We start from the raw sequence: 14654 nt of genomic DNA on the forward strand, positions 1-14654 counted from the left end.
CCGCAACATCCTTCCTCAAAGGAAAAGGTTGGATGCTGTTTTACCCATCAAGGCAGAAAAGACAAGGAGAAGACCAGAGAGCAGCCACAGCTTCTGGAGAGCTTTGAGTTTCCAGCTCATCCATCTCTGGAGTGGGCTGTAAGTCCCACCACAGTTCATCTGCTGCCTGTTCACTGCTGGCTCTGCCATTGGCTTGCTGGTGACCTCAAGCCACATCATTTCTGCTCCTAGTGCCCTAGATTCCCAGTCTATAAATGGAGATAATGGCAGTGATTTCCCTGGCAAAGCATCTCAATCACTCTGGCTGAAGTGCTTTCTGATCGAGGGTGTTTTTACCACTGTCTGAAGGGTAGATGTGGGGTTACTGGGAATCACGCGGCTCTCAAATATTTACTGAGCTTTTCTCAACCTTGTAAAATCCAACCAGGCACATGAAGGAGGAGAGCACTTTCACCAGAGCCAAGGGGACCTTATCCTGAAGCTACAGCTGATGGGACAGATCCAAGTCACCCACTTGGCTCCTTGTGATGGAGATTTGCCTAAGCTGGTCTTCCAGCATTAGAGATTCCACATCCCCTACGAGCAACAGAATTTAATACTGTTTTTTCTCTTTTTTTTCCCCCCCCTTTTTTTTCCCAGCAACCAGGGCTGTATTTCATCAGCCATCCCCAGAGATTCTGCACTTGAAAATTTATAAGCTTGGAGGACTCTACTCGGAGATGAGCTAATGGAGGCCAGGGGTTCCTCTTCTGGGAAATGCTTTGGTGGTCTGATAAAGGCAGCAAAATGTACCTGTTTTTTTGCCACTGATATCTATTCATCAAGCAGAAGACATTGACTCACCCTGTTGATTTTGGAGGTGCCCATCAAGTCGGGCAAAGCGGAAGAGCAGCATGGATGTGGCTGGGTATCATTAGGCCTCCTGCAGGAACTGCATCTGAAATGGAAATAACTTTCCTCTGCATCTGGAACTCTTTCTTTTGGGAAGGAGCCACAATGTGCTGCATAGGTCAGGTCTGCCCCATATATCCCACAGTGCTTCTCAGTGATCATATGGGGCAATGGAACCCTGGTCCTTCCCAAGGCCAAGCACTGTGATGGATGGTGCCATGGACGTCTGGATAGGGAGCTAGGAGATACGGTTTACTGGTTTTCTGTAGGTATGGTAAAGGGAGGACGGTTGGACTAGATGATCTTGTAGGTCCTTTCCAACCTTGTGATCCGATGAATCTATGATTCTATGATTCTATCCTCTGGTGGTGACCAGGCCATATGAGACCCACTGAGAGCAGACGACAAGTTCTCCCATTGATTCCAGCAAGCCAAGAGCTCATCATACAGAACTATGGATGATCTTGGTCCCACCAGGTGGGACACGAGCCAGGCCAAAGCTGGGGCCATCCTTCCTGCCTTGTGAGATGCTTTGGCTCTTCCACTCCCACTACCCTGATCCCCCATCCTATAAAAGGAGACTCTTGTCAAGAATCCCTTTCCCCATCACCACCCAAATCCTCATCTCCCATCCGTGAAAGCTGAGGAGGTTCTATTTGACAGCTGTTGCCATCATAAAGAAATGCACCAAGAAAAGAAATTTCGGAGCCGAAACCACCAATTATTGTTCAGCAAAACGACTCAATTCGCAGCAAGTCAGGAACCAGCACGTTCACTTTCCCCCTGTCATTCCTCCGCTGAACTTATATTAAAATAAATTACCAGCCACCCTGTTAAACACTTTACTGTCAGCTTTTAAAAACGGCCTCTCCCTCCAGCTCCTAATGCCACGTTATCCAGCAAAAAGCCGTGTTCCGCAGACGGCAGCCATCAGCTGCAGTGATTTGTGTGGACATGGAGATGAATGATAACGTGGGGCCGTGGGACGGACGCTGATTTACGAGCTGGGGTGGAGCTGGCAGCTCGCTCCTTGCAGTGGGCTCTGCACTGCTGCTCTGGTACTGGTCCAACTGGGAGGGGGTTGCTGGGAAGGGGATGTGAGGATGCTCGTCTTCATCCCCATAGGGTGCCCAGTGGGTTCCTGCACCTAATGGCCAACTTGTTGCACCGATGAGCAATTGATGTTGAGTGAATTTGGTGTTGGGTGAATTTAGTGTTGGGTGAATTTGGTGTTGGGTGAATTTGGTATTGGGTGAATTTGGTGTTGGATGAACTTGTTCTTGGGTGAATTTAGTGTTGGGTGAATTTGGTGTTGGGTGAATGCTCGCCAATATGCGGTACATGTGTTTTTTGGGTGCTACTTAGGCCAGCAGCAGGGAAGGAGCCATTCACGAGTCCTGGGATGGAGGAAATGCTTTTTCCAGTACATTCACAGCTTGTCTCTATGAACGGAGCCTTGCTAATGTCAAAGCAGACCCAGATAAATGGATTTTCCATTTGCCATGGTGCGCGCTCTGGGTGCGCTCTCCTCCGGTCTTCGGGCAGTATTAATGTCTTGCTCTGCTAGGGAGGATCCAAAGGTTGTGCTGGTGTGGAGCTCACCCAGGGCTCCCCGGGACAGAAATGCTGCCCTGCGCCTTCACCCGGTTACATCAACACTGCAGGAATGTAATTACCTTGGAGACCTTTTAGCTCAGTGCTGATATTAATGCGACCAACAGGTCTCAGAGACATCGAGGGGGGATTTATATGTGGGCTCTCATGGACACACACAGAGCACAGCGCAAATTTGCACAACTCCTGGATGGGTTCAGTGCAGGTTTTGTAGGCAGATTGGTGCCAAATAGAGGAGAAACCCCACATGTAACAACGATGGCTCAGAACTACACGGACTGGAAATAACACTTCAACCCAATCGGGGCAGGCTGAGGGACGTGTCCAGATAAGCCTCCCTTCTCCTAACAGAGCTCTGCAGCAAAAGGGAAAACAACCCCACAGGTTTCTATCCCCTGGGAGAAAGCACGTTGCAAAACTCTTGCTTCCATTGAGCAGAGATGGTGCAGCCGCCGTCCCAGCGCCGTCTGCTTGCACAACCCCCGAGCAACACCATGACGTGGCAGAAGGATTTTCCTTATAAAAATGTTTCTGCCCTGCTCTGCAGGATTGCAGCGGGATGGAAAATTCAGCCGGGCATGTGCAACGCTGGGTCGTGCTGGATGCAAATTACCTTGATTACAGGTTGGGTAATTATAGCCGCAGCGTTGGCAGTTGGAGGGCTGAGGGGGGGAGGAGGGGGGCGGTGTATGTTGGGGGGTGTCCTGTTTTTATTTGATCTATTTTGTGTGTGTGTGTGAATTCATCTTCAAACTTTCAACAGAGGGGAGGTGTGCGTGTGTGGGGGAACTCCACCGGGCTGCTCTGCTCAGAGCATAAATCACTTTTAGGGATCCATAAATCCATCTCTTCCCGAAGCCCTCCAGCCCACGGATGCAATGAGGCAGCAGCAGAGCTCATGCCTCAGCGGTGCATGCGGCTGTGGCAAGAAAAACACTCTCCAAACTGCTCAGAGCGTAAAGAAGGCTCAACAGTGTCAAAGCCCTTCATTCAGAGTGGGCCGACATGAGAGGATGGTGGAAGGGGCCACAGTACCTGCGGGTATTTGGATAGGGTGGAGATGAGGAGGGCTGGAAATCTGCCTGGGGATGGGGGGAGAATGAGGGCTGAGTGTGGCTTTGTGTCATAGGGAAGAAATGGATCCCAATGGGACGTGGGCTTTGTGTCCCAATGGGACGTGGGCTTTGTGTCCCAATGGGATGTGGGCTTTGTGTCCCAACGGGATGCAGGCTTTATTCCCAATGGGATATGAGCACGCTGCTGTGTGCATCCCTCTGCTCACTGTACGCAGTGCTGAGGCACTGAGCTGCACTTTGCGGGTGGGTGACGCTGATTTCCCTCTGATGAGCATTTTGAGAAGAGTATGAAGCACTCAACATCCCGCCGAGCCCTCCACGCTCAGCATGGGTAATACATGCATTAATGTGCCAGCGAGACGCGGCATTATTCTTATTAAAAGTAATTTACACAGCCCCATCACTTGACATTTATGTTTCGAAGCGGGGATAAATCTGGCACGGCGCAAGCAGGGGGGTTCTGCATGGATGGGTGTCCCAAACGGGATGGTCTTGCCCTGAAAGCTCTGCTTTGAGATGAAGGGCAACCCAGGGGACCCCATTTATGTTGGGGGGAGGGCGGGGGGGGGAAGAAAGACAGTGAAGAAATTAAGGATGAGGACTGAAGAAGCATGCAGCTCCTTCTCCCTGTTTTGCCTTAGCTGTTAATTTGACAGTGAGTGACGATGGCTGTAAATCTGCTGCCTTTGGATGCAGCCAGGCCCGGCGCCGCCAGGTGAGGCACAGCCCCATGGGGTTTGGCTGGGGGTGACCCCATGAGGTGACACATCCCCACGTCCCCGGGTCCATGAGCTCATTGCTCGGGGGATCTCTGACTCCAGCCATCGATGGAAGAAGTGAGGGGGAACGGTAGTGGTGGGGAGGGGAGAAATGAGAAAGGAGCAAAAGCTCTGGGATGCCAGATGGCTTTTGTGATGTTGTCACGTCACCCACCCTCTGCTCACCTCAGTTTCCCCATCCATAACCAGCTCACTGCACTGTGCTGTCCCCCTGCACTCGTGTGGATTAATACATTGTGCCTCAATTTCCCCACCCCATTGAGGGGTCCTGCAGTGAGATATGGTGTGTGGAGGGGTGTCAGTATGGGTTATTCTTAGATGAATGGGAAGAGGACACCAAAGATGCCCAAGAAGGTTTCCTTGTGCATGCAGAGATGCCCCAATGCACCCCATTTCTCACTGCCAGCACCCAGTCCTGGAGCAATCGTCATGAATGCTACGGGTTGACCTACTTGTTGAAGAGCTTCTGCTTGGTGCTAAGCAGAAAATCAAGGCTTGTAGCTCAGTCTGCTCTGCATCCCATGCCGGGTATCCCAAAGCACCTCTTCACAGGTGGAGTTTTCACCTCCCCCCCCAAGGACATGGCAGTGTGAACCCCTGGCACATCCCTGATTTCCCATCCTCTCTCCCTTGGGAGAAGCACAGCAAAGCGTGGTAGAAATGGGGGAGCGGATGGCTTGGCTCTGCAGAAATGCCCTTAATGCCTTAATATCCCCCCTTTTTCAGGGTACAATTATGGATCAGCTGCGCCTCGCCACCGTAAATCAGCATCAAAGGGCTGCCCCGCGTCAATGGGAGAACACATGTACTTACAAGACTCCGGCTGTTTGATGCTAATAAAACAAAGATTAAATGAGAAGTCGTCATCACTGCTCCCAAGCAGCGTGGGCAGCCTTGGGGGGGGGGGGAAGGGGAGGGGTGCCGGGATGGAGCCCCCAGGGATACCCTCACTCTGGGACCCCTCCCATGGAGTTTCCATCCCCTGCAGCCCCCCTGCCCCACCGCCCACAGCCCGCGTTGGATTTCAGATGCATTAATCACTCTCTATAAACTGACAGTCCGGCTCCTGCAGCCGAAGCGATTATCCAAGCGTTTTAATGACACCTTGGACCTAAAGGTATCAATTAGGCATGTCAGGAGAAGCAATGCCCTGAGCTGATTCAACCCGACACGACCACGAGGCAGGGCCCTGTGCCAGGCAATCCCCAAAATACGACTGAGCCTTTGGGGCTGGGGTGGCTTAGAACTGCCCCGGGGGGACAGAGGAGGGCTTTGTGTCTTTCATTTAGGTCTACACGCTGCTCATCCTTCTGCTTGTGCAACAGCTCCTGCAGTGTGCTTTGGATGTGCAGTGTGGTGTTGGGTAGTTTAAGATGCTGTGCAGGGGTGGTAGGGAACTCAGGGCTGGGTCTGGGTTGGATTGGGGGGATTTTGAGCTGGGTGGGATCACGGGTCTTCAGATGGAAGTTCCAGCTCAAAGCAGGGTCTGCTATGGGTACAGGTTTGCTCAGAATTTGGTCCATTCTGGTCTTGAGAGCTCCCAAAGATGGAGAATGCAATAAAATATACATTACTGGAGGGAGAAGGGATGGGATGGGTTGAGATGGGTTGAGATGGGATGGGATGGGGTGCAGAGGAGTTTTCCAGCCAGCCATTGGCATAAAAGGAACAATACAGTTCTGGGATAGGTAAGTCCATGGGGCAGGAACCCTGAAAGCATCCCCAGATGAGAGATTGTGCTGCCATTGCCCTGGCATCATTTCTCCTGATGGATTTCCCAGATCTTCTTTTGGGTCCTTTTGGAACTCTCTGGCCCCAGCATCCCATGAAGATGCAGTGCCACCAGGTGTGGTGTGAGGGCTTGGAGCTGAGCATCAAGACTTGGGATGTTGCACATATGAAGGATGGATGGGAACAACCATCTGCCCATGCAGCTGCAGTGTGGAAAACACACTTCAGCCCAGAATAGAGGAGCTGGGGGTCTCAAGACGACTCCATCAGCCCCAGCTCCTTGTGCAGGACACAAAGTCTCACTCCCCAGTTGGATCCATCTCTCCTTTTGGATCCAACAAAACTCATGACCTCATGGAGACCTCACGCCTCCACTTTCCCCCCATCAAAGCCTGAAATTCTGCAGGCTCCCTCTGACCCCAGGCGGTCAAGAGGAGGATTTCCACTCAGGGAGACCAAAACAAGGCAGAAAACCACCACTGTGAGCAGAGGCCGAAGGCTCAGGCAGCAGCTCGGCCTGCAGTCATCTCCCATGGCCATGACTCAACGTGGTCATGGGCTCAGGTTCTCACATTCCTCCCTGCATTCCATCACCCTTCCCCAAGGGAAAAGCCTTGGAGAAGAGTAGGGAGTCCAAGCCAGCTGTGGGCAACTGAGGAGCTCTTTGTGGTGACACAAGGTCTGTCTTCGTCAGGCGGCCTGCCAAAAATGTGTCTCTGAAGATGCTGGCAATGACATCTTTTTGGGAGCTGGCTGCCTCCTATTTCTCTGGAGCTAGAAAGGCTCGAAAGCCAACGAACTGTCAAAGCCTGAGGGCTATAAACATGTGGTTTTGCCACCCAAGGTCTTTCTCCTTGTTTTTGCCATCCTGGAGTTGGGTGTTTTCTTTTTCTTTTCTTATTTGAAGAGCCTCTGGGAGAGGGCAGATTTTGTGCACACAGCTACGGTTCCCTGCTGGTCCTGCAGGTGCTGGGCCAAGAACAACACAGGGCTGGGGAGAACTCACCACAAAGCCACAGGCGTGCAGTGCAGGACACCTCGCTCCTCTCCACCACAACGTTGGCCAACCTCTGCCCTTCAATCATCAGTTCCTGAGCTTGTGGGGAAAGGTTGGGAGTCATCCAGGTGGGACATCACCTACACTTCCAAACTTATCCCTGATCCCATCCAACGTGCATCACCACGTCGTGCTGCACCCAATGCAATTGAGATGGGCTCCAGCTTAAAAGGGATGGAGGAGTCCCAGTTCTTTTAGAGAGGAAAAGAATGAGGGGGTTTTCTGTTATCAAACCTCCAAGGCCCTTCGGTACTCTGAGCCACATCAGATCACACACTCCACACACAGAGCTCTGTGTTGGGCTTTGGTTGTCACTAATGTAGATGGTCATCCTCAGCATTTTCCTCCTTGGATCGTTCCTGAAAGAGGTGCTGAGAAGCAGCGGTGCAGGTTGGACCGGTCTGTGATAAGGCTTAGATAGCAAAAGCTCCGTTATAATCAGAGAGGAGGAAGAGGCACCTGCAGAGGGTGAATCACTGCTGATCGGTACCCGAGATAGCGCAGGTGAATTGTCCTTGGCTCCCCTGCTGCCATGCTGGGAGCCAAGGGGAACCATCCAGAACACACAGCGTCTCAGTGGGCCACGGGGTGACTCCGTGGTGGGATTTGACATCAAGTAAAGGAGGGGTTCCATCCACCCCTCTCATTTACGGACCCCCCATAGGTATATAATGCCCCAGTCCCATTGCAGGGAGCAGACTTTCCCCTTTTAAATCTTGCCTCGGAATCTTTATTTATTCATTTATTTAATGTGCCACAGAGCGTTGGTTTGATTCCAGGGCATTTTTCGAATAGCTTTCAGAGCCAGAGGGAGGTGGGGCAGGGAAGAGCTCTGTTCTGGAGCTAAGCTGGGATATACGGGGCTTAGTTCAGCACTCCAAAGGAATTAATTCAGCACTCCAAGGGAATTAGTTTGCCACTCCGAGGGAAGATCGCTGATGCAAATGGGAGGCGAAGGTGCTGAGCTGAGCGTTGCAATCCCATCCTCTCCGGGGCACATGGGAACGTGGCGGTGACTCAAAAAGCTGCGGTAGCTGCTGCTGGGTGAGGAGTTGTCTGAGCCCGTCAGTGCACGTGAGAGTGGGCAAGGGAGGGCAGGCAGGGTTAGAACCAGCACAGAAGAGGAAGGGAGAGAGCTGTGGCTTCTTAAAGCAAGGGGGAAAAAAATTCCACGCTGGAAACAGCAGCTGTGGTGGCACAATAGGATGGGAGGAGGAATCTGGTGGGGAGCATCCGTCACCCATCATCATCCTCATCCTTGAAACACAGTGGTAACTGAGGGATGAATGGGAATGACCCATGCATGAATGAGTGGATGTCCAACTCATTGACTTGGGGTCCCATAGAGTAACTCATCCACCCCACCTCATCCCATCCCATCCCATCCCATCCCATCCCATTCCATCCCATCCCATCTCATGCTGTACCATGCCATGCCATCCTCATCCCCACCCCATCCCAACCAAGAGGCCCAAGCTACGTGTGAGACACACGAACACAGCTCTGTGTGATGCCTTGTGCACAAGAGCTCAAGGCTGATGGGAGCAGCATCACTGGGCAGCTCAGGTCTCTTAGGGCTCATTCCCCATGAGGAGGTTTCTTGTCCTGATGGATGAGTGGCAGCCTGACTCGGGAGGAGGACCTGGAGGAACAACAGGCTCCTGCCAAATCTCTTCTTATCCCCTCAGGTAAGCCTTTATCTTCTCAATCAACAGCCACAAAAGCATTTACTTTCAATGGACAGTTCCTCATTGAGTGCTGATTGGTCCATCTTGGACAGCACAGGTGGCCCTCATCATTTATCTCCAATGGGACACTGGCCAAGTTCACACCTCATGGCCAGGGTAAAGCATCCTATGGACCATGCCAGGCTGAAACCTGCCCTCTCCTTTAATCCCTTTTGAGACAGAGGCAGGGTCGGAAGGTGCCCTAAAGATATAGCAGATGGTGAAGGCACCAACCATGCCCGGCCTTGCTCACCATCCCTGCATGGAGACGTGAACCCAACGAGGTCATGGGTTGAGAAAAACCGCCTCAGCATCGGCTGGTGGAAGGGAGGGGATGGGTTTGTTCCAGGCAAGGAGACAACCAGGCCAAAGAGTCATGAGTTCTTGGCTACGGAGGGGCCCATTCCTTGCAGAGAAAATTACTGGCAAGTGGCTGAAGCATTGAGTGCTGCTCCCCGGCCCTTCCCTCGCTGAGAGCGATGTGAAGGCAATTATTAGAGCTTCTGCAAGGGAAAGGGGGAGGGAGAGGAGGAGAGAAAAAAAAAAAGAAGGGATATAAAAAAAAAAAAGAAAGGGAACAACCTGGAGAGCTGAAAGCTGCTGCCTGGATGTGGGTTTTCAACAAGAGTGCTTGGCACATCTGTTTGCCTAACCCAATGCATCACACAGGCTCCGAAAGCTATAATCAGGCAATTTCAGGGTGTGGAGCCGGGCACTAAATAAGTACTGAGATAAGTGCACGCATTGTTCACACGCCAAGAGTCAAAAAGACGTGCAGACAGCAAGCACCGTGCCGGCTCAAGGGATGGGGCAAACCCCCATATCCCAAACCCAACACAGCCTAAGGATGGTGGGGGCACCCCAGGGCCGGATCTGGGCATCCTATAGCAAAGCGCCTGCAGGTAGAGGATGAGCACTGGGGAAAAACCCATAGATTGAAGAGCAAAGAGCCTGGCTTTGCATCCCCATGCCAAAAAAACCCTTGGTGTAAGTGTCAGTGGCGTCATCGTGGAAAGGTGGTGCTTGTCACAAATAAATCACCCCTTGCCTTTTAGCTGCGATGATAATTATATGGTGTCTTAAGTATCTGTACAAACTGTCAGGGGAAATATATGGTGAGTAAAGAAACTTGGAGCTTGCTAGCAGGGAAATGTTAAGGTGTCTCAGCTTAGCTGCTACAAAGGAACCTTGTCTGGATTTATTTGGGGGTGGGAATGATGAAAGGTTGGATTCGTGTCCTTTCTTGTCCGTCAGGAGACATTTAACGCGGTTGTATAACCCTAATGGTTTTCTTTTCTTTTTTTTTCCCCTTCCTTCTCAAAAGGAAAATGAGAGAATTGGAGGTTGAGGAACACAAACGGACCCGGGGAGGGAGGGTAGAGGGGTCCCCTTTGGGGACAGCTGGATCTTGAGAACATCTGGATCCTGAGAACATCTGGATCCTGCGCGCAGCTGGATCCCGAGCGCAGCTGGATCCTGGGCGCAGCTGGATGTCAGACACAGCTGGATGATGGGCACAGGATCCCATGCACAGCTGGATGCCATGCACAGCTGGATGCAGGGCACAGCTGGATGCCATGCACAGCTGGATGCCATGCACAGCTGGACCCTGGGCATAGCCAGGTACTGCTGCTCCCAAATCCCCAGGTGCTGGGTCCCACACTGCACCCCATCCATCACCTCCGTGCACCCCACAGCACTTACATTGCTATGGGAATGGGGCACACTTTGCTTTGTCCTCACTCAACCCCCAGTTTTGGTTCAGCATCCCCATGCAGAAATCTAATTCAACCCAAAATGCTCCCCTTTGCCAAAAAATGCTCTATTTTTGCCAAGAAATTTGGCTTTGCCCCTCCAAAAACCCCCAACCTCACTTTCTGCATTTCTCCCCCTTTCAGATCTCCCACTTTTGATGAATCCACACACAAGCTGGGCTCGGTCACAGCTCATTCAGTTATAGGTGTGGTCGCTTACACAAACAATAATTATCCCAACAGAACCCCCACAGGGGATACAGCCCTGCATATAAAGCTCCTCCAGCAAATCACAGCCAGCTCTGTGGTCACCTCTGCTTGTCCCCATGGGGGAAACTGAGGCACAGGGCCACAGTGTGCTCAGGGCCAGTGCTGTCCCTCCTCCTCCTCCTCTTCCTCCTCCTTCCCTCCCACTGCACGATGCCCTGAGCGCAGCTCCGTTGTGCAGGGATGCTGCATGCTCACACACGCTGCAGTGGGGTAATCCCCGCCTGCATTGGCTCCTGTGCTGCAGATGGATCCCAAATCTTTTCTTTTGGGGGAGGAGGGAAGTGCCCTCAAGGAGGAGGTGAGGACCTGCTGGGGTGGTTTCTTGCGTTGCTCCCCAATGCAATGGGTCTGTGGGGTGCTGTGCGATGGTGTCTCGTTGCCTTCATCCCCATCCTCAGTGCTATAGGGTCGACCCAGTTCACAACTGGGATGAGGCAAAGCATCTCCTGGGGATGGGGGGGGGGCTGCACCCTGATCTGAGGGTAGCGCCCTGTTCGGGTCCCCCTCCCGCACAGAGCATCCCCAGCCCCACGGCAGCATCCTCAGATCCACATCCCACCCCTCTTCCCCTATGGGGCAGACCCCAGCTATGGGGCTGAGCCTTACAGCCAATCCTACTCTGCCAGTTGTGTTTCTGACCAATCCCGTGCTGCCACCTGACTCTGCTCCCAGCCAATCCCGCTTATCCACCCACGTTCTCAGCCAATCCCGTGCATCCAGCCGGGCTCCCAGCCAATCCCACGCTGCCCTATTCCGGGCTATATAAACCCAGGAGGGGCCATACAAAGCCCACTGGTCTATGTGGGGGGAGGGGGGGGGGGGGAAGGGGGGAAATGGTGTTTTTTACTGAAAGGGGGCATGCGAAGCACCCCATAACTTCCCACATGCAAGCAGTGGGGCTGCCTGTACCCCACAGACCCTCTCCCCTCCATCCCTGCCTAATTAGGCCCCGCTCCACAAAGCTCATTAGGGCCTCATTAGGCCGTTAGGGCTCTCATTAACCCCTGCCCAGTGTCCTTGCTCTGCTAACACGTCCCACAAAGCCATAATTACGACAAAGCCGAGCTCCAGCTAACGAGCTCCAGGTAACGAGCTCCTCAGGCGCCAACGGCATCCCATCTCTTGTTTTATTTTATTTTATTTTATCTTATTTTATAATCCCCTCTTTTCCCCTCCCTGCTTCCTCTGCTCGTTTATTTATGGGCCTTTTATTGCGATGGATATTTGCACGGAAGCTGTTTCCTGCTGTTCCAGCATCCTCGGGTCGGGATGCGGCGGTTTCCATGGCAACGCAGCTCGATGCTGCAGAGGACCGGGCTGCCGTCAGGTGGGAGCAAGGAAGGAACAAAGAGGGGCCAAAGGGGAGGGGGAGGGACCCCCAGTTCTATGCAGCTGTAGTGGTCCTGAACAGAAGAGAAGGGAGCAGGAGGAGTTGATGGGGCTGATGGGATCCGAAAGGGATCAGCTCCGCTCAGTGGGAGCACTGTGAGGTGATGGAGAGGGGAGGCTGAGGGCAAACCTCAATCATAATCCATTTTAGGGATCATTTTGATGGGGATTCCAGCATTGCCCTCAGGTTGGTTGCTGCTGTAGTTCCCATCCATGCCTTAATGTGCTGCTACTTCGGTCTCACCCTCCGCATTCCCCTGTAGCACTGCCATAATATTTGCATGCCGGAGACAAAGGCTCAAGGGCGCACGTGGTGGTTTTCCACTGCATCCCATTGCACCCCAATGGCTCCGTGCATCCCCCAGAAAACCCATCTGAGGGCTCTAGGATGTGCAGCACCATGGGCAGCTACCCCATTTCGCTCCAGATTTGCCCCATTTTCCTCCAGATTTGCCCCGTTTCCCTCAAGATTTGCCCTATTTCCCACCAAGGCCACCAGCTGGGTCTGTGCCTTCCCTCCCTGCCAGAACATGGGGAATCTGGAGGCAATTAATCCTGATAACACGTCCCCAAGAGTGGAGCAAGAAGGGGACAGCGCTGGTCGATAAAACCCAGATCCCAATGGTTCCAATGCATAGCCATGATGCTTGCATCTCCCTTTCCAACACAAAACAAGGGGCAGGATGTGTTGCAATGGGGATAACACCCAAAAGTGGTATTTTTTCCCCGTGTTTCATGCCATGGGGGAGAGCAGACAGCACATCTGCCAGCAGTAGGGAAACACAGACCATATTCATGCATTGGCCTTCACCATCACACCCCATGGCCGCGGCTCTGCCCCACACCGCTCCCCCTCCGCTCATCTCTGGGTCATATTTTGTACTAAACTCCATCTCCCCCTTCAGCCCCTCGGTACCTCTGTGCTGCCTTTTGTTGTGTTTTCATTTTTATTCCTCCACCAGTCTATAAAACGGCAGTAATAGGTGCTGCAAATCACGGTAGCGGACGACGTTGAGCGCGCCGGTGCCGATGGGCTCTTTGTGACCCCGGTGCAGCAGTGCTGATTTTCTCTTTTATTCCTTTATTTATTTATTTTGTGTCCCCCCCTCTTCCCCCCCCCCCCAAAAAAAAAGGTAATTTCAGTGCCGACTTCCTGCAACAAAGGGAGGGAGCTGACTGCAAGGAATCAAAACGAATGATGAAATGACTGCAGCCAGGGTGCAGCTCGGTGGCACGTTAGAACCGTTCCCCGCACCCACTTTGCCATATGTTTGTCCTCCTCCTTTTTATTTGGTTGCTCTGCTTTTGTTCCATTACGCATTTAGGAATGGAAGGAAGGAGGGGTTGGGGAGGGCTGGGAATGCATTGGGGGCTTTTCTTCTTATTTCTTTGCAAAACCAACCCCCAAAAAACATGGCACGGCACGACGCGGGCGGCCGAACCCGGCTCAGGTTTCCATCCCAGCTCTGCAGTTCTATGAGTGCAGCTCAGGCATCTTCCATTTTTGCTTCCTCTTGTGAGCCGCAGTGGAACAATCAGGCGTTGTGTTCACGCTCCTCTCTATTCATACGGTAATTAGAAAGCTCGGAATGACAGCCCGCTTAATGACGGCTGTAATATGTACCTGCATCTCGCACAACAGCTGGCGCGCTGGAGAAAATGCAGCCATGTTTCTTTGAGATGGGCTAATAGGAAAATCTTGAAGCTAACAAGGAAATAAATCTCCCCAAGGCTAAACTTTGCAGAAAATGGTTTCGTGTGCAGAGAGAGGAATTTTAAATGAGTTGGCCAAATCCAGCTCAGCTGCAGAGGTGCTTTATGGGGGGATAAATCAGGGCTGGGGGTCCTGAGCGATGGGGTTTGCTGTAAAGGGGGTTCTGAGATGGGGGAGGCAATGAGCTCCCCCATGTATGGCATGGGGTGAGGAATCTGGAAGGACTGATGCGTTGTGTTGGCTCAGGGCTCCAGGAGGGGAAGATGAGATGAAGGCTGAAAAGAGCCATTCCCACCGCCCCATGGAGGTCGGCAGGATGCAGCACTGCAGCTCTGTCTCTGTGGTCATCATCTCCATGGGGTGGATCCCTCTCCCTTGGACACCAATCTCAGTCCATAGGTGATGTGATGTCCTGGGGTGTTTTCCCAATGATCAGTCACCCCAGGGTCTCTCTTTCCCTCTGGGTCCTTCCAGCATCTTCTTCATTTTATTCTTTCAGCATGATATGGAATGACCACAGTAGGTGCTGCAAATCCAAAGCCTGGGTGCCCCATGGATCCATCAGCCCTGTTTTCCTTCCTGGTGTCTCCTTGGAGAAGAAAAGAAATGAAGATGTTCCAGTGATGACCACAAAGCCCTTTTCTCCCCCTTT

The sequence above is a fragment of the Excalfactoria chinensis genome, chromosome 28 (assembly GCF_039878825.1).
Source record: "Excalfactoria chinensis isolate bCotChi1 chromosome 28, bCotChi1.hap2, whole genome shotgun sequence".
Lineage (NCBI taxonomy): Eukaryota > Metazoa > Chordata > Aves > Galliformes > Phasianidae > Excalfactoria > Excalfactoria chinensis.